Below are 21,744 nucleotides of genomic sequence, written 5' to 3'. Positions count from 1 at the left end.
TTCAAAATGTGCTGAATGAAATGCCTCATGATTCCACTGCTTTACCACCTACTCTTGTACTGAAGAATGAAGAACCACCGAACAGAATCAGAGAGCTTGTACCTTTCCCGAATACACGTAAGCTTCGACACAAAGACATAATTGATTTGGCTCTTAAAAATATAAAATCTGCAGCAGACAAAAGGAGAAAACTACACGGTGAAGCAAATGCAAAGAAATTGTATATTGGTCAGAAAGTTCTCATTAAAGCTCATTCATTGTCACATAAGAAGAAACACTTGAGTCACAAATTCTTTCTAGTTTACAATGGACCTTACAGAATCCGACGTATACCACATGATAATGGCGTTGAAGTTGAAACTCTGCGTACTAGGAAGAGTAAAGGTTTACACCACATTTCACATGTAAAACCGTTTATTGAAAGATAATCTGCTTTTTGACTTTGTCTTTGCCATAAAACTTTTCACTTTACATTACTAGTATGCTTTGTCAGACTTAGAATCTGTTAACATGCAACAATGTTTGAGGTTAAATATCCAGTCAAGAACCAAGAGAAATTATTTAAACAGAAATTACGAATGCATTGTTATAGTGAGCAGACGACACAGTGTTGTTATTTGTACATTCTTGCTTGTTAGTTCCACTATCACGTAACGACTATAAGGATCACATACTTAGGACATATACCGGCAACGCTAATGAGATTTTCATGCAACATTTTGGTTTACTTGAAAAGACATTCTTTATTTGAAGTACTTTCTGTGGAATTAAAGATGACTTAGCATTTGGTTTCTTTGACAGCTACACGATTATATCACGACGCTCTTAATGTGGGACACAATTTACATTGTTGCTTTTGTGCTGTATCTGCTTTATATCTGCACAGTTTTTTCTGAATTCTTCTGGAAAGTAAAACGTGTTTTAGTAGCAACTTTTGTGGTATAGCTACAACAAGACCGCCTTTTCCGTAGCACAACAATACGTTACAGCACAGTAGTTTCTTCATCACGGCAATAAGCGTAATAACTAAGATATCTATACGCAATGCATTTCACTTTTGTTTATCATGAGGTAAGTACATTGGCTTCTGCAGAACTTAGCTTTCGGAGGACGATAACTACCTCACTTCCACAGAGATTACCTTCCAACAAGACGCACAGTTTAGCGCTACAGTACACGTATTTGAGTGATTAATTTTGTACTTAAATCATTTATTTTTCAAGATATTTGAAGTAAAATGATACAAAGGTTTTCCGTGATACATTTCGTTCCACTGCTGTAATCTGTAACACCTGAGGGTATAATTACATTAATCCTCAGAGGGGTACACGCTTACTTTGTGCACCATGTGTGTGGCAAGCACAAGGAGCCCTAGCTAATATGGTATTTGCTTATACAACTTTACATATCGGTACCATATTCCTCTAACACACAAATTACACAGCTATCTGATCATTTAACTGAGAGATAAACATTTTTTTACTACATCAGAACACATGTTTACACAGTTACACAGTTGGATAACTTCACACTTATGAAACTGTATTTAGTCTGTACTGTTCATATTTTTTCGGAACCATTGCGATACTATGAGAGCTTTGAATGATGTATTTGGTATGAGATCATGATTTTTAAAGTATGTTTGAGGTAGATGACACTATTGAAATGAGCAGAGAATTTTCTTTAGGTTTTGAAATTATTGTAGAAAGCTACGACGTTTTTGAGATTTGGCTGAGTTTTTATGATGTTATTATTATGATGACAATGTGTATTATGCTGTTGAGGTATGTTTATGAACAATAAGCTGATGCTATATGAGGAATTTGATTATGCTACATATTTATAATGATGAAATATTGAAGAATGTCGACGAATATGTAAATGCGTAATAAGGTAAGGAATAATGAGTAGTGGTTAGGGACTCTGACTTGTGAAAAAGGATGTTGGAAATCAAGAATCGTACTTTAAGAGTTATGAAATGTATGTATATGCGTAAATGTATCACAACGCTGCCGAAAATTTTTTGGACACTGTTATATATATAGGATTTTGTTTCTACACATTTGTAACGCAAATTCTCGATCTGTGAAATTTTTTATATGAGACTGCCACTGTAGCAGAAACTGCTGTCGTAAATATTTCAGTAAGAAAGGTAAGTGACCTTGACATAATGCGTTTTGGGCGCCCAGCTGAGAGGTAGTCATCTGACAAAAGAAAGGCATTAGGTGGAGAAAAAAAAGAGGCTATTATCCTGGTCATTGACATTCCTTTAGAGAAAGCATCACAAATACGACACGCTCATTACTTGGAAAGATACTTACATCTGCACACCTGATTATGACAAGCGTCTTTCTACGAGAGTTGAGAGAATTTCTACTAACTTATGAAATGTCACATGACTATTGAATGATATTTTTATGCTTTGCCTTTCATAGTTGCTTATTTCATTTGATATCTAGTTTCCATCTGTGTTGCAGCATTGGTTTTATAAAATAAAATAAAATGCATTCGCTAATGTGAACACTTTATGTCAACAGATCTATTAAATAATAATTTTGTGATCCACATTCTTCAAAAAAGGAGCACTTGGAAAGGAAAGAACAATAAGAAGGGACTAGTAACAGTAACTGCACACATAATTTTCTTTTCTAGTACTTGGTAATTTTTTTTGTAGAATAAATTGTGATGCATCACACTAGTATTAAGATGTGACATAGGTATTAGACATGGCCATCTTTAGTGTAATATTTTTTCTGCTTGAGCTTTGTCATGTTTAGATATAAGTTATTACATTTGCTGCTGCTGTTTGCCAGTGCTACTAAATTTCACTTTGTATTACTCTGTTAAGCTAGTTTTACTACTGATTTATTTTTCTTGTTGCTGCACATTGGCTCATATTAGTTGTAATGTTGCATTGCTTGGTAATTTAGATTTACTGTGGCTTGCTTTGACAATTTCCATTTTTTTTCATTGCTGTTTGTATTAATTGTTTTGTGCTGCTGCATTGCCTCGTCCCTTAGTTTAGCATCTGAGCTCAGTAGATTTAAGTTAGCTTAAGAGGGGGTACGCTATATAAGAGAACGAGTTGTGATGAATTGGAAGAAATGCATTGAGAAGTTAGACGAAAAAAAGTACAGAAAGCAGGTATGGATAGGACTTTTTGGGAATAATGATGAACGAAGGGAGATCTCAAAGAAAAAAAAGGTTTTGTTTGCAAAATACTGCAGTACCAAATGTTACACTGAAAACAAACCCTGTCCTTTCCCCCTGTGTTATTCTGCAATGTGTTTGTGTACTCTTGTATATTTGTGTTTTTCCTGTCTTTATGTGTTAAGCTAATAAGATTTATGTTGTAGAATTTTTCAAATACTATGTTATTTTCTTCGTAAAGATGTTTAGACATTATTTATTCTGTTTTGTTTTAATGATCATGTTGATGTTTCAAAAGTTATTCTGATCTTTCATGTATGTACTTATGTTATAATTCCTGTAACACTGATGTATATGTTTATTTCTATTCTTTTGTAAAGCCTGTACTACAAATGTTATCTGTATCGTTATGATCTTTAATTATGTATTTTGTACCTTTGTTATTGTATTCTTATGTTATAAAATTGTAATTGACACCAGTTCATCAAATTAAGTAACTTGTAAGTTATATTTCACTGCACACATTTCTGTTGGCCATAGTATATGGACAATATGTGAGAAGTAGGGACTGATAGTGTTTGCACGTGTGTTAATAATTCAGCAAGGGACTGGATAACAGCATTGCTGGTTCTAAGGACATTTCAAAAAAAATTTTGTGAGTGCACAAGTGGTGGTTCATGGACTTGCTATATTCTCCACAAGACTCTTCTATGGTGATTGTGCACCCGCACAGTTCAACAAATGGCTGATGGCCATCTCTACAAGAACTACAGTGGGTCTGCTTCTTTGATGACCCACCAATACCATTATCTCTACAAGGACTGCAGTGGGTCTGCACCTCTGGTGGCCCACCAGTACCGTAATCTCTACCAGGACTACAGTGAGTCTGTTCTGTGATGACCTACCTACCAATATTCTTCAAAACTTCGACTGACTCTGCTGCGGGTTTGCTCTGGTGTGGCCCATTACCTGTCTGCATGTCGAGAGTCAGCACTGTCTTTCCGTTGGAAGGACAACACTACTTCTTCAAGACTGCATGGAAATCCACTACTTCCGTGTGCATTTTCTTTTACTGCTCAGACTTTGAGAAAAACACTGCAATTTTACTGTGATGAATGATCAGGACTGTCTTTATGGACTGTGAGAAAATTTTAGCTTTTGACCAACATTGTATCAATAAGTGTGCTCATTTGATTTCTTTGTTATTGTAATTATGAAAATTTTTTTTCAAATCTGTATTGGCCACTGCCCAAAACAATTTGTGAACTTTTTTGTGGGGAGCATGGGGGCTATGTAAGTAGGCTGTTTATGTTTTCTTATTGGCAACGTTACGTAGCGCTCTGTTTGAAAATCACTGGCTGTGCTGTGTGCAGTCTGTGGCTAGTTTGCATTGTTGTCTGCCATTGTAGTGTTGGGCAGCCGGATGTGAACAGCGCATAGCGTTGAGCAGTTGGAGGTGAGCCGCCAGCAGTGGTGGATGTGGGGAGAGAAATGGCGGAGTTTTGAAATTTGTAAGACTGGATGTCATGAACTGCTATGTATATTATGATTTTTCAACACTATTAAGGTAAATACATTGTTTGTTCTCTATTAAAATCTTTCATTTGCTAACTATGCCTATCAGTAGTTAGTGCCTTCCGTAGTTTGAATCTTTTATTTAGCTGGCAGTAGTGGCGCTCGCTGTATTGCAGTAGCTCGAGTAACGAAGATTTTTGTGAGGTAAGTGATTTGTGAAAGGTATAGGTTAATGTTTTTCAGGGACATTCTTTTGTAGGGATTATTGAAAGTCAGATTGCGTTGCGCTAAAAATATTGTGTGTCAGTTTAAGCACAGTCTTGTATAATTTTTCTAAGGGGACGTTTCACTTTGTTTCATTCCCGTCATTAATTCATCAATGTAAAGATTGAACAATGGGTGCGAAAGACTACACACCCGTCTTACACTCCTTTTAATTCGAGCACCGTCCTTGTTCTTCTAGTCTTACTGTTCCCTCTTGGTTCCTGTACATATTGTCTATTACCCGCTTTTCCCTTTAGCTTACTCCTATTTTTATCACGACTTCGAACATCTTGCACCACGTTCACGCCGAACCCTTTTTCCAGATCGACAAATTCTATGAGTGTGTCTTGATTTTTCTTCCGTCTTGCATCCATTAACAAGGGCAACGTCAGAAAAGCGTTTCTGGCGCCTTTAACTTTCTTAAAGCCAAATTAACCGTCACCAACAGATACTTAATTTTTTTTTCCATTGTTCTGAAAGTTATTCTTCTCAGTAACTTGGTTGCTTGAGCTGTAAAGATGACAATGCGTAATTCTCACACTTATCATTCCATGCTATGAGGCGCCTCCAATAAGTAATGCAACACATTTTTTTTCTGAAAGCAGGTTGGTTTTATCCACGATTCCAATACACCATATTATTCCCCACTCTCTTGGAAACCGAACCGTATTTTTCAACGTAATTTCCGTTCAATGCGACAGCCTTACGCCACCTTACTGGAAGGGACTGCTTGCCCGCATGGAATCACTCTACTGATCGAAGTCGGAGCTAACGTCTTGCTTCATCAGTATCCTCCCCACCATCCACCCATTGCTTTCCGCGGAGCGCATCCTTCATTGGGTGTGTAATTGGATAAGTCGATCACCTAGAATGAGTGTCCGCACGTTCCAACATTGTTGCGAAGATGACAGACGCCTCGCCCAACGACTCACCGTGGTTTTGTTCACTGCCAGGTTTCCGTAGACATTGTGCAGGCGCTCATGAGAATCTGCGATGTCTGGTTTTCCGCCAAAAGAAACTCAATGACAGCTCTCTGCACCTCCGTTAGAGAGATCATTTTGAATGCTACGTATAACGCCGCAACCTACCGGATCCTCATGAAATAGGTGCTGAAGCGGGAGTATTCTACGATGTCCCACCAAAAATTCTGCACTTTTATCCAACCGAAATTGGTAAAGAAAAAATGTGTTACGTTACTTACTGAACGCTCCTCGTTTATTCTGTATGTGGGGTGGTACATTTCCGAATGTCTGATGATATGTCTCCGGACTCATTGATTCTATAAATCAAGTCGAATAGTTGTTCAGTTGACACTTCACTCAATGATTTTAGAAATATCGAAGGAATATTGTCTTTGTCTTCCGCCTCATTTGATCTCAGGTCTTCCGGAGCTCTGTTGAAGTCTGACTCTGGTATTGTATCCACTATGTCTTCCATGTTACCCGCAGTTTGTTCGTCTGTCACGTCATCACACATTTTCTGCCCCTCTTAGAAGCCTTCAGTGTACCCTCACCCATACACTCTTTCCCCTGTGCTTAAGAGTGGCGTTCCTCTTGCATTCTTAATGTTTACACACTTTCTTGTAATTTAACCGAAGGTTGTTTTGACTTTTCTGTATGCTGAATCAACTCTTTTATTAATCTTAAAGATAGTTATTAAAATTGTGTAATGCACACTAGTTCGTCCATAGCAGGAAAAAACTATCAGTTCAGTTTTTTAGTGAAAAGGAAAAGGTAAATTGAAAACTTATGCCTGTAGTAACTCATTTTTGTGATTGGAACGAGTGCTGAATTGTTATTTACTGCAACTGAAGTTGATTTATTACGAAGAAAGTAAATAAGTTGATTTTATGGCGTTGTGAGAAATAGGCGTTCGAGATATTTTCGGAAAATCGCTTTGGCATAAAATAGAATTTGGTAGTATACAAAAGCTAATACTTCAGTTACGTATCACATTTGTCACAGGTCATACGACAAATAGCTAGAGTAAACAACGCAACGATATTAATCACATTTTTCTGAAGTTATTACGATACTGCAATTACTGACTATCAAAGATCAAACAGATAATGCTTTGCAAATAATCATTTCATAGTGCTAGCAGCTGTAATATTAAGTTATGCAAATGAACGTGAATTAGAGCATGCGGTGATCAGACTACACCCACGTTCCAAAACGACTATTGGCAATAATTATTTAATTTTGAATATAAGCTAATATATATCAATATCAGCCGAAGAATGATGCAGGTGTGACTGTATATGTCAGAAGCAATATTGAGGAGAGTGTTGACTTGGTTCTTTGGTTAGCCACAGACAGGCCGCAAGTTTGAGTAACATTGGAGACGAATTTCCAAATTGTATTTATTGTCTTAGGTGTGATGGTCAGGTTGCATCAAGAAGTATTATTCTAATTTCATGATAAATATTCTCATGATGAACTAATAGCAGTGTAAGGTATGACCCTTGATAGGCTTATGATTTGTAACTATTATTAAATAACAAGAAAACAAGCCAGTATGATTTTCATCAAAAGGACTCCGAAACAGGAATGTTACATATTAGAGTTTGAGGTCAAGAAAAAAATAAAGGGGAAAATAACTAGTAGAAAGGAAAATGTGATGGAACTGATAGATGCATAGGAGTGAGGGGCCGGCAGTCTGATGTCTACTGCGGTAGAGGAAGTAGACTTAGACTTGGTTTCAGAGAGGTGATGGTGGTAGGTGGAAGCGAGCGGCGGTCCGCTAGTAAGACATCCCTGGTTGAGTTAGACTTTCATTCGCGTTAGATGTAGAGAAATGGGTAGGTGGAAAGAGTACAATGAAGGTCTGTCTGAGTGGTAGGACTTGCATGACGAGGTAATAAAAGAACAAATTGAGGTCGATATTGAAAAAATACGGGATCGAGTATTAGAATCAGAATTTAAAAGAGCTCTGGAAGTCTTGAGATCAAATAAGGCAGAGGGCAAAGAAACCATTCCATCCGAATCACTGTGAGGTGGGAGGCGGGAAGTGACAACCAAACGACTATCCAAGTCAGTGGTTAGATCCTGTGAGACTGACGACGCACCACCATATTTTCGGAGAAACATCCTTCACACAATTCCATAGACAGAGAGGGCAGATAGGTGCGAGAACTATCTCTCAGTCAGTTTAATGGCTCATGCATCCACGTTACTGACAAGAATAATGTACAGAAGAATGGAGAAGAAATTGAGGATCTGTTGGGAGACGATCAGTTTGGCTTTATGAAAGGTAAGGCTACTAGAAACGCAGTTCTGACATTGCGTTTGATAATGGAAGTAAGACTGAAGAAAAATCAAGACACACTCATAGGATTTGTCGACCTGTAAAAATGGAAAATGACGCAAGATGTTCGAAATCCTGAGAAAAATAGGAATAAGCTACAGGGAAATACGGATAATGTACAATATGTGCCAGAACCAAGGGGAAATGAGATTCGAAGAGAAAGAACAAAGTGGTTGGATTAAAAAGGGCGTAAGAGGGGCATCTAGTCTTTCGCATTTATTGTTCAATCTCTGCTACGAAACAGTAATGACGAAAATAAAAGAAGGGTTAAAAACTGGGATTGAAATTCAGGGGGTAAGGATATTTTGATAAAACTGGCGGATAACATTGGAATCCTCAGTGAAAGTGAAGAAGACATATAGGATCTGTCGAATGGAATGAACGGTCTACTGAATACAGAGTGTGGACTGAGAGTAAGTGGAAGAATGACGAAAGTAATAAAAGTAACAGAAATGAAGAGACTGAAAACTGGAGATCACGAAGTGGACGAAGTTAAGGAATCGTGGTATCTTGGAAGGAAAATAGCCCATGAAGGACGAAGCAAGCAGGGCAAAAAGGCAGGTTAAGACAGGCAAAGAGGACATTACTGATATCAAATGTAGGCCTTAATTAATTTGTGAGACTGTACGTTTCGAGCACAGTATTGTATGATGGCTAATCATGGACAGTGGGAAAACCGGAATAGAAGAGAATCGATGCATTTGGTATGTGGTGCTATAGAAAGATGTTGAGAATTAGGTGGACTGTTGTGGAGGTTGTCTGCAGAATCGGCTAGGAGTGGAACAAACGGACGACACCGACAAGGAGAAGGGCACGATGATAGGGCACTTGTTAAGGGATGAGGCAATAACTTACATGGTACTAGAGGGAGCCGTGTAGGGTAAAAATTGTAGGGGAAGACCAACCCGGGCTCGAGCATGCGTCCCACTACAGATATTGCCACCAGTAGGAAGTAGTCAACCAGGGCGAGACCCAGCAGTGTGAAGGTACGAAATTGTCTGCATACTGTCCCTAGCACAGATGATTGCCTGCTGCTACTGCAGATGAAATCCTTGGTTGATGACTGGATACCGCACCAGGCACTGCAGTGGTCTCTATCTCGAAGTCAGGTGCTGTAGATTGTGGCTGTTGGCACCAATTACATACTGCGACACGGCAGAGAATGTCAGCAAACACCTGAAAACTCAATACATCTGAGACTGAGGGCCAGATCTGTGGGGCTGTTTGTAAGAGTTTGCTGGACAGTACTTCAGCAGCAGCACCCTTACCCCAGAGGAGACAACAGGTAGTAGTAGTTGGCCGTCGCCATTGGGTGACGACAACTTCACTCGTTCTACTCTTCTCTTTAGCCAGCTCCTGACAGAGCCTCGCCAGAGCTGCAGTATTGCCCAGCTTTACCCTTCGGAGGCACTGGCTAGCTTCTTAGTCGACTTCCTGAATGTGCGCTCTTGCACTCTGAATACGTCTTCTTACTTGATAACGCACTTCCACCACAATGACGGCACCTCCCTCCATATGTCATCGTTTTGCTGCATCGGTGTCAGATGGATCAATGCCCCAGAGTGGGGTGTGGTGCACCAGGAGGTTCAAGATCGAGGCATGTACGGAAAACATTAAGAACAATAAAAATAAATACAAATGAAATGTAGACAGTAGTTTCAGTGATATAGGGAATTAGGGAAAATTAAATAGGAACCTTTTAACAAAAACTGGGGTACGACTCAAGAGAGTTACTTACAAACTGAAAATAAACTGAGGATCAAGTGAATAATATTATTGTTTCATAAGTGAGAAGAAAAATTAAAAACATGAAGAATTACAGAGCAATAGGTTTTGGAAGGAGAATTGTTGGTTGGTTTAAAGGAGGGGGGGAGGGAAGGGACCAAACTGCGAGGTCATCGGTCCCTTGTTCCTGGTAAAAGAAGTACACAAGGGAAAGAAGAAAAGAAAGGAGATGGCTAAATGGTTCAAATGGCTCTGAGCACTATGGGACTTAACTTCTGAGGTCGTCAGTCCACTAGAACTTAGAACTACTTAAACCTAACTAACCTAAGGACATCACACACACCCATGCCCGAGGCAGGGTTCTAACCTGCGACCGTAGCGGTCGCGCGGTTCCAGACCGTCGCGCCTAGAACCGCTCGGCCACCATGGCCGGCGAAAGGAGATGTGCAGCACAATAACAGAAGAAAGGAAGAACCAGAAGAACGACAGAAGGACAACCAACACTACTATGGACAAAACAGGAAAAGAAAACCACAGAGAGAAGCAAGAAACAGGTAGAAGGGATAAAAACAAGACAGCAGATGACCGTGGCTGGACGATCACGAGAATAAAAAGGAAACGCCAGCCACTGCGACGCATTGAAACATCCAGCCTAAAAGCATTAGACTGGAGAACACAAAGGGACAAAGGACATGCTCTACACTGAGGCGGGTCATCAAGGCGCAGCAGGTAGCCGTGTGTCACCCAAGCGTGGCCAATGCGGAGCCGACAGAGAACCACAGAGTCCCTGCGAGAGGCCTGCGTGGAGATCTTCGACGCAATCGTAGTGTCTTTAATGGCACGCAGTTTGTTGTACGTACCGAGGTTATGCCATTCCGTCTCCCAAAGCCACAAAACCTTGTTTCGTACTACTGAACGCAGGTCAGTTCCAGAGAAGCAGATCTCCATAAGCGATTTCCGTGTAACCTGTTGGGCCAGCCTGTCGGCAAGATTGTTCCCTGGAATGCCGACGTGACCTGGTGTCCAGACAAACACCACTGAATGACTGGACCATTCCAGGGCATAGATGGACTCCTGGATGGTCACTATCAAAGGATGACAAGGGTTTCACTGGTCGAGAGCTTGTAGACTGCTCAAGGAGTCAGTACACAGATGAAACGACTCCCCAGGGCATGAACGGATGAGCTCAAGAGCATGGGATATAGCCACCAGCTCGGCAGTGAAAACACTGCAGCCATCGGGCAAGGAATGCTGTTCAGTATGTCCTCCATGGACATACGCGAAGCCGACTTGACCATCAGCCATCGAGCCGTCGGTGTAAACCACTTCATAACCTCTGTACATGTGAAGAATCGAGAGGAAGTGGCAGCAGAGAGCCGCAGGGTTAACTGAATCCTTAGGGCCATGTGAAAGGTCCAGGCGAAGCCACTGACTAGGCGTACACCATGGAGGTGTATGTGAATGGACCTCAAGTACAGCTGGTAAAGGCAATGACTCCAGTTTGGAAAGAAGGGATCGAACATGAACTGGGCCGCCAATGCGGGAGATGAATCGCCATGTGTGGGAAAAGGAGATGGTAATTCGGACACGCAGGAGAACTACGAACGTGTGCAACGTAACTGGCCAGCAGTCGTGCACGCCTAACCTGTAGTGGAGGGACTCCGGCCTCCACCAGGACGCTGGTCAACGGACTCGTCCTAAGAGCTCCTGTCGCTAGACGAATGCCACAGTAGTGCACTGGGTCGAGTAAACTCAACGCTGAGGGCGCCGCCGAACCATAAACTAGACTCCCCCCGGGATTGAACAAGGGCTGTGTAGGACTGCAGCATCGTAGAGTGATCTGCACCCTAGTTGGTGTTGCTCATGCAGCGGAGGGCATTGAGGTGCTGCCAGCACTTCAGCTTCAGCTGATGAAGGTGAGGAAGCCATGTGACCCATGCATCGAAAACCAGCCCTAAGAAACGATATGTCTCCACTACAGTGAGTGGATCGTCATTAAGGTAAAGTTCTGGTTCTGGATGAACGGTACGACGCCGACAGTCGTGCATAACACACTTTGAGGCCGAAAAGTGGAAACCATGGGCTGAAGTCCATGACTGCGCCTTGTGGATGGCTCCTGTAGGCGCCGCTCAGCAACACCAGTGCTGGTGGAACAGTATGAAATGCAGAAGTCGTCTGCATACAGAGAAGGTGAGACGGATGGCCCTACAGCTGCTGCTAGACCTTTAATGGCCACTAAAAATATACAGTCGATACAGAGCCCTGCGGGACCACATTCTCCTGGATATCGGGGGAACTATGGGAGACACCAACTTGGACACGGAAAGTACGAAGAGACAGGAAATTCCGAACAAAAATCGGGAGCGGGCCTCGGAGACCCCACTCGTATGATTGGCAGGGATATGACATCGCCAGGTGGTGTTATACACTTTTCGTAAATCAAGGAAGACGGCAACCAGGTGTTGGCGTCTAGAAAATGCTGTTCAGATGACACACTCAAGGAACACAAGATTATCAGTGGTAGAGCGGCCCTGGCGGGAGCCGCCCTGACATGGAGACAGTAGGCCACGTGACTCCAGGACCCAACCTAACCGCCGGCACACCATACGTTGCAGTAGCTTACAAAGAACGTTGGTGAGGCTGATGGGCCGATAGGTATCTACCTCAAGCGGGTTTGTACCGGGTTTGAGCACTGGAAAGATAGTGCTCTCCTGCTACTGCGATGGAAAGACGCCATCGCACCAGATGCGGTTGAAGGTGATGAGATATCGTTTGTAGTCAGATGAGAGATGTTTAATCACCTGACAGTGGATCCGATCTGGCCCAGGAGCTGTGTCAGGTCAGTGTGCAAGGGCACTGAGGAGCTCCCACTCTGTAAATGGGACGTTATAAGATTCACTGTAGCGTGTAGTGAACGAAAGGACTTTCCCTTCCAGCCGCCGTTTGAGAGTGCGGAAGGCTGGGGGGTAATTCTCTGATGCAGAGGTTCGAGCATAGTGTTCAGCAAAGTGCTCGGCAATCGCGTTTGTGTCGGTAGATAACACGCCATTTATGTGAACCAGTTGGGGTCTGGTACCCGAAAACGCGTTTGATCTTTGCCCAGACTTGGGAAGGTGACGTATGGCACCTGATAGTCGAGACATATCTCTCCCAACACTTCTGCTTCCGTCGTTTGATAAATTGGCGAAAGCGGGCACGGAGCTGTTTAAAGGCTGTGAGGTGCTCCAGGGAAGGGTGCCGCTGTAGAGCTCGCCAGCGCTCCTTAATTACTTCAGCGACTTCCGGCGACCACCAAGGGACTGCCTTTTGCAGGGGGCACCCTAAAGAGCGAGTGATCGCGTTTTCTGCCATTGGAACGATTGTTGTAGTCACCTGTTCAACCATCACATCGATGTTCCCACATGAGGGATATTCAGTGGTGACAGCAGAGGTGAAAGTTTCCCAGTCCACCTTGTTTAAAGCCCATCTGGGAAGGCGTCCGTGGGCCTGACGCTGGGGTAGTGACAGGAGTGGTTATTAGCGCACAGGTCGTCATGTGCTCTCCAGTAGAATATGGGAGAAGTCTTGGGCTGCAGACTGATAAATCAATGGCCGAGTATCTACCATGAACCACACTGAAATGTGTGGCGGCCCCAGTATTTAAGAGGCAGAGGTCGAGGTGAGACAGTAAAGTTCTGACATCTCTGCTTCAGCAAGTAAGCACGGTGTCACCCCACAATGGGTTATGGTCGTTAAAATCTCCCAAAAGTAGGAAAGGTTTAGGGAGTTGATCAATCAGTGCAGCTAATACATTCAGGGGTACTGCACCATCTGGAGGAAGATCTACATTGCAGACAGTTGTTTCGTGTCTCGTCCTTATTCTGACAGCCACAGATTCAAGAGGGGTTTGAAGGGGCACAGTTTCACTACAGACTGAGTTGAGGACATAAATGCAAACTCCACCTGACCCTTGATTATAGTTGCTACAGTTCCTGTAATGTCCCTTATAGCTGTGGAGGGCAGGGGCCCGCTTTGCCGGGAACCAGGTTTCCTGGAGGGCAATGCAGACAGCAGGTGTAAAGCTTAATAGTTTCTGTAGCTCAGCCAGGTGGTGGAAAAAAACCGCCGCAGTTCCACTGGAGGATGACGTCACTGTGAGACTGGGAAGGAGTGGAACATTTGATGACGCAGTTTACACCTCAGGGTCACCTGCTGCCACCGACTTATTGCCTGAGCAGTCTATATCCACTGTGTCTGAGAGTCCGGTGAGATTTAGGTCCTCAGTGGGCGCCAGAGTCTCCACCTCATTCGCAGATCCAGAGCTTGTAGGTAGTGGTGGTGTGGGTGCCACCGCAATTCCGTTGGGTATCTTCTTTTTGGATTTCCCTCGCTGTTCCTTGGGTTTCACTGGCTCGGAAGAGTTCACTGATTCAGTCTCCGTGAACCCCTACGATCAGCTGCTTTTGGGCTCTTCAGCCACTGGCGGGTGTCATCTTTCCCACTAGCAGAAACCTGGAAGTGGAGTGAGCCAAGGGACCCCTTCCTAGGAGTGGAAGAAGTTGTACGCTTCTATGGCTTATAAGTGGGGACGGATGGTTGGTTGGGGGGGGGGGGGTGTTTCTCCTGAAGTAGGTGGTGCAGGATCAACAGTAAGGGAAGTGCCTTCAAGGGGGCCGGTGTAGTCTTCTGGTTCTGAGAGATGACTGGGGTTGGCGGAGTGAGCCGTGGTAAAATTTGCTGTTTTGAAGAGCGCGCCGCAGCGCGTAGTGTAAAGCAGTCGCCCTCCGTTTTACAATATAATAAAATAATGGAATAGATGATAATAAAATGTTGAAATACGTGGCGTTTTAAAATGTATTGAATTAATGAGATAATTTTTCGGCATGAATGACAAGCACAATAAGCTGAGCTATGCCTGGAAATAAGTTCGTATTAGTTGATATTAATTTGCAGAGCGAAGTAGTTCTTTATCCGCTGTAGATTTGTGCTTACCATTCTTTATAATGCTATGTTTGGTCGCCGTGTTCATCTTTGAAGTCTTGATCGTGTTCCCATTAAGCTTATCGGATCTTCGTAATTTTCCAAAGTATACAGGTGGGATTCAGTTTTTGTAATTATCGTACTATTTGAAATAACAACTCACACGACCTTTCTGTTAATAAAACAATACTGTACTTTTCTAAACGGTGCACATATGAAATACATACTCCTCACTTATTCATAGCGGCCCCAAAATGGCGGTCTACAATTACTCGCTTAAAATGGCGTACTTCTCACTCGTTCACTAGCTGAGCGCGAATCCTTCTTTCCTCCTACTGGTACCAGAAAAAATCCTCTGCTTTTTAACAACTGAAAGTCAAAAGTACATGACGGTAGGCACAGGCTCTATGATGAGCTACCGTTCCATCTTTTCTCTTTGCCTTTAAAGAAGACGAAAACATAAAAGAAATGCAAAAGGTCTATCACAGTTTTTGGCGGTGGCACCACTGTGGCAGTCGCAGCTTTCGTGTCTCCCTCTGGTGGGAAAGGGGAAAGGTTGCCGGTTCACGTGCATTTAAGGGGCGCTATGAGCTCGGCAGTTGGTCAGTCTGTCCGTCTCGGGGAGTCTGGTCAGTTGGTCAGCCGGGTCAGTGTGGGGCAGTCAGTGTCTGTCTGTCGTCCGGAGTGCTAGTATGTGTTAGGCCGCCAGTCTGCTCGAGTTTGTTCAGGCAATGGTCATTGGCGGTTGGATCGATCGGTTGGTCGGTCGCGCACTGAGACACAAGATGACTTGTCCGTCTTGAGCGTCGGTGCATGTGAGGTCGCCACGTCAGTTCAGTGGGTCGCGCCGTATAGCGAGGGACAGTGGCTTCGCGGCCGATACGAGAGCAGCAGGAGCCAACTCACGACATCGGTCTGGCCGGGGCGAGCTGCGACGCCGTGAGACGGGAGATCGGCGCGCCTTCCTGCGTCCGTTGAAGCGGCTGGCAGCGGAAGGTTCGGGAGAGCGTTTTGGGGGTGCTGCGTCAGGTCTTCGCCAGACATCGCAGTTTATTAGAAGTTAAGTGATTCGTGGTATGTTGTTTCATTTACTTGTTAATTTCTACTTGTTTTCTTGGTCAGTCTCTCGTACCCAGCTTGCTCGTCTGTCTCCCGTCCGCATTTGTTAGTCAGTTAGTGTCTATCTGTCTGTCTGTCGGTCTGCCGTACGTTAATAGCTGCCTCTGTCATGTTTGTCGGATTCGGTGTTAACGAATTTACTGCTCAAGGTGTAAAGGCCGAATTCCTGAAATATGTTTTTATCTTGCCTATCATCTTCAGAGGCGGTCTATGTGTAATGTAGAGCATGTATGTACATTTTATGTAAGACTGCATTTCATGGGTTCTTATTTAAATGTTCATTTTAGTATATAAAGTTGCCACCCTTCCACCATAAGAGTTTTCTTTTAAAAGCAAGTTCCACTTTCGGTGGCAAGTAATTTTTTTTAATGTGAGTGTTTTGTACCATTTCCATCCCTCCTATGGGGTGCATAGTTTATGTGTTTGTGTGAGTTGTAAAATTTTTTAGTTTAAAGTAATCTGGTGTGATGCAGATTTGCACCAGCGTAGTCTTTCAGAGGTTGTTGTGAGCGGTCGTGGCTATGGCCGTGTTAAAAGGGAGCGGCAAGCTGCTCAGCCCGAAAGCTCATACCGACAAAAAAAAAGAAAAAAAAATGTTATTTCTGTCTCTGAATAAATTGTAACTTGATATTTAGAGGTTGCTTTCTGATTATAAATTTTAAATATGTTTTTTTTTAAAAAAAGAAAAGGTTTTTAGGAATAAAATTTCCATTTGTTGAAATTTAATTTGTTTTCATGACTTACCCACTGGCAACTACTTCCACGCTCACATAGTGTGATTAAATGTGTTAATGTTCTTGATGAATCGTTAGTAAATAAAGTAAATTCTTTAAGAAAAGATTCTGAAAATAAATCCATGGTTCACGGAGCTGATGGGGCTAGAACTGCTGTAGTGGCGGCATAAGATGATGTCAAGCGTACAGAATGTAGGCGTTCAAATTTCCTCTAATTCTCCGTGTAGGTCAGTCCATCCAGGGTCTTGTACTCCATGATTTTCCTTTATTTCTGGAGAATTCTGCAGTGAGGCGAGCAAGGTGAATGGTGCTCTCTACAGTTGACATAGATGGGAGGCGGGGCACATGGAGTATTGGGATGTGATGGGCATCCGCAATCTCGACATGTGACACTGGAAGTACAGCAGACATATGGCCTAACTTCCAGCGTTTACAGCATCGCATTGGGGGAGGGATATAGGGCTTTACATGAGAGCGGTAGACCATCACATAGACCTTCTTCGGTAATGCATCAGCCTCGATGGCCAAGATGAAGGCAACCTGATTATCCCTTGGATCCTGGTGGACATGTCGAATAAAAGTACACCTCGCCGTTCTAAATTGGTGTGCAGTTCATCGTCAGACTGCAAAAGAAGGTATCTGTGAAATATGTTACCCTGGACCATGTTTAGGCTCTTATGGGGCGTGATGGTTACAGAAACTTCACAAATGAGTAACGCTCCTGACCGGGCAGAAGATGCTGTTTTGATCAAGACTGACCCAGATCTCATTTTGGACAAGCACTCCAGCTCCTCAAACTTGTCCTCTACATGCTCAACAAAAAACTGAGGGTTCTTCATCATGAAAGATCCCCCATCAGCTCTCGAACATACAAGGTACTGGGGCGTGTAAGAGCCGCTGCCATCCTTAGCCTGACGTTCCACCCATGGTGTGTCCAGGGAGGGGAACGATTTGGGGTCATAGTTCTGTGCGTTGAATTTAGCCCGTGAGCACTTAGAGATGGCTGGTGTTTGACCACCAGCAAGAGATGATGTACTACACTTCATTGTGTGTCATCTGCCCGACCAGACGCCATCCAGCCGCAGCAAAGGCCACCTGGCAGGATGGCCATTGCTGGGAGTCCCAATGCCCCAGGGGGATGGGCAGCTACCCCTCGGCCTACCTGGGGAGTTAACGGCGCAGGCATCAGCTGAACAATCCCTGTGTGGTCAGGGTACATAGCGGCCCCGTAAACAAGTCCATTACCATCGTCAGCACAAAAAACGATACTGCACAGTGGATGGAGGGTGACCACGCCCAACAGCTTGAAAATGAGCTGAAGTGCAGATCCTTGTCGACATAGGATGCGAAAGGTCTCAGTGCACAATGCACACGATGCACCATGTAAGGCGCCCTTCCCCAATTGGCTCGCACTTTGGGAAAATTTTGAAAAATGGGGGTCAAACCCTACAGGGGACCATCAAAAAGGCGAAAACATGTGAGACTCCTTTTAGTCGCCTCTTACGACACGCAGGAATACCTCGGGCCTATTTTAACCCCTAGACCCACGGGGGGGGGGGGGGGGGAGAATTGTTGTCTAGTATCTTTACCGTTAAGGAAATTAGCTTAAATAAGATCAATAGATAAAAAAGGAAACAAAAGAAATTAAAATAACTATAAAGGGGTTTTGTTTTATGTCCTCTGAGGTTAACTTGAGAGGGTTTATGTCAATGTCGAATAGGCCGCTAGAAATGAATTTTGTTTTTTTATTATTTTGACACGTTTCGTCCGCATCTCACCTTCAGAGCGTCTGCCGAAACAACAGTATACAGTCATAAGCACAAGCGTAATTCCCAAATGTCTTGAAGAGTAAAGATACGGAAGTTATTACAAAATTTTTAAAAAAATGTTCCAAAAAAAGTCTTATCGAAAAGAATAGCCTTCACACAAAGTAGGGGGTCACATGTGGCCGTTCTCACCATCATTAGTTACAAAACATAACTGCCAGACATTGCAGCCAGGTGACAAGACTCTATTGGTATAGTATCGTTCCCACAGAATAACCTAAACAGCTTGATAATAAAACTGAAAACAGGGTAGAAATAGGAATAAAAACATAAATATAAAACTAAATACTAAATTTCAAAGAGTATTCACCACAATGCATAAAACATACTATGTCCAGTTATGGCCAGCAGGGATGGAGGAGAAAGTATAGAGGGGTGGCAAAAGGAGTAGGGGGCAGGGGCAATAGAATATTGCTAGAAAAATAAACCATGTAAAATATTCGTAAAAAGAAACAAAAACATAAAGCTTTGTACGTTTTATGCACCGTTGTGTACACTTTTCTGAATTTTTACTATTACTTTTGCATTTATGTTCTTTTCCTATTTGTGTACTACTTTCACTTTCATTATCAAGTTGTCCATTTTACACTATACGCGCAGTTAACAGTATTGTGCTAATAGAACCTCGCCCATTTTGTGGCAGTTCTTGCTAGTTATATTTTGTAATGAGGACTTCCCATCAGTTGAGTACTGATGGTGAGAATGGACGCATGTCACTCCATACTTTGTATGAAGGCTATTGTATTTGGTATGACTATTGTTTGAACATTACTTGTAATATCTTCTGTATCTTTACTATTGAAAACTTTCGAGGATTACGCTTGTACTTGTGACTCTGTACTGGGTTTTGGCAGACGTTCTGAAGGTGGGCTGCGCCCGAAACGCATCAACATTACAAATTTTTTTAAACAAGTTCCTAGTTAATTGCTATTGACCTATGAAGTGTTGATCGAAGTCCTCTCAAGTTTATGTCATGGTCGTAGACATCTTGCATGACTTCTTGTTGGTCTTAAACTCTAAGGTTAAACTGTGTGGATGGAAAAAAATATAATATGAGGTACAATATTTAGAGAATCAAAGTGTGTAGGGCTGGTAGATTATGGATAGATGCAAACAACTGGAAAAGAAATAATACATATGGATTTGAAGAATTGTGTGATAATGTATCAGTTACAAGCTTATGGGAAGCAAAGGAAGACAAAAAGTTTTCTGTAATCTTATCAGTGGAGCAAAACTAGTCTATCAAAATAATAAGCGTCAAAATAAGCAGACAGTCGGATTATTTTACAGTTGCGAAACGACTGAGACTAGGTTTTTGTACCTGATAAAGCTTGACAACCGGTGTAGAAAATGTATAAACAAAGGCCTACTAATGGTAACTGAGCATTATGACCACTCCCCACCACAGGACTGAATGCTGTCTGGTGATTTGTAGCAGTTCTGAAGCAAATGCCGTGAAGTGCTTCTTTTAGTTTAGAAATAGAGTTGAACTCACGACGGCTTAAGTCAGGGGAGTGCATTAGTGTAGCACTTAGCAGCCCTATCAGTCAAACAAATCAGTAACAGCTTGCACTGTACGTGCTTGAGCATTGTCCTGCAAAATGATGGTCAGGTCCTGCAGCAAGTGTCATCACTTCTGTCTCTATGCTGTTCAGTTTGAAACAACCTACGACCAGCGAACGAAAATAAGCAAAGTAGACCAATTTTCGTGTCGAACGATCACTCATTTCAGATACCTTTCGAATAGTAAAAATAACAGCGTTAAGTCTTTGAACAAGATCCTGAATGTGGGCTTTCCACGACAGTTTAGTATCTGTCTGAACACCTAGAAATTCGAACTGTTCAGTTTCACTAATCATATGCCCATTCTGTGAAATTAAAACACCGGGTTTTGTTGATTGTGTGTTAGAAACTGTAAAAACTGACTCACACTGTGAGTTAGCGTTAGTATATTTTCTACAAGTCATGAACTTAGGTCATGAACTGCACTGTTTGAAACTGAGCCAGTGTTGCACACAACATACTTTACTACCAAGCTAGTTTCATCAGCTAACAAAAATATTTTGGAGTTACCCGTAATACTAGAGGGCATATCACTTATATATATAAGGAACAGGAGTGGTTCCAACACTGATCCCTGGGGCATCGCACATTTGACTGTACCCCACATCACAGCCATTCTCAACATTGTGAATAATGACCTTTTGCTGTCTGTTGCTAAAGTAGGAGGTGAACCAATCGTGAGCTTCTCTCCGTATTCTGTAATGGTCCAACTTCTGGAACAATGTTCTCTGATCAACACAACCAAATGCCTTAGTTAAATCAAAAAATATGCCTTGCGTTCGAAACCTTTTGTTTAACCCATACAGTACCTCACAGAGAACCGAGCGAGGTGGCGCAGTGGTTAGCACACTGGACTCGCATTCGGGAGGACGACGGTTCAATCCCGTCTCCGGCCATCCTGATTTAGGTTTTCCGTGATTTCCCTAAATCGTTTCAGGCAAATGCCGGGATGGTTCCTTTGAAAGGGCACGGCCGATTTCCTTCCCAATCCTTCCCTACCCCGAGCTTGTGCTCCATCTCTAGTGACCTCGTTGTCGACGGGACGTTAAACACTAACCACCACCACCACCACCACCACCACCACCACCTCACAGAGAAAAGAGAATATAGCATTTTCAATTGTTAAACGACTTCTAAAGCCGAACTGTACAACTGATAGCAAATCGTGTGATATAAAATGATCAATTTTCCTTACTTTTTTTTTTTTTTTGGTCATCAGTCTACTGACTAGTTTGATGCGGCCCGCCACGAATTCCTTTCCTGTGCTAACCTCTTCATCTCAGAGTAGCACTTGCAACCTACGTCCTCAATTATTTGCTTGACGTATACCAATCTCTGTCTTCCTCTACAGTTTTTGTCCTCTACAGCTCCCTCTAGTACCATGGAAGTCATTCCCTCATGTCTTAGCAGATGTCCTATCATCCTGTCCCTTCTCCTTATCAGTGTTTTCCACATATTCCTTCCCTCTCCGATTCTGCGTAGAACCTCCTTATTCCTTACCTTATCAGTCCACCTAATTTTCAACATTCGTCTATAGCACCACATCTCAAATGCTTCGATTCTCTTCTGTTCCGGTTTTCGCA

The sequence above is a fragment of the Schistocerca americana genome, chromosome 3 (genome assembly GCF_021461395.2).
Source record: "Schistocerca americana isolate TAMUIC-IGC-003095 chromosome 3, iqSchAmer2.1, whole genome shotgun sequence".
Taxonomy (NCBI): domain Eukaryota; kingdom Metazoa; phylum Arthropoda; class Insecta; order Orthoptera; family Acrididae; genus Schistocerca; species Schistocerca americana.
This window is presented reverse-complemented; position numbering follows the sequence as displayed.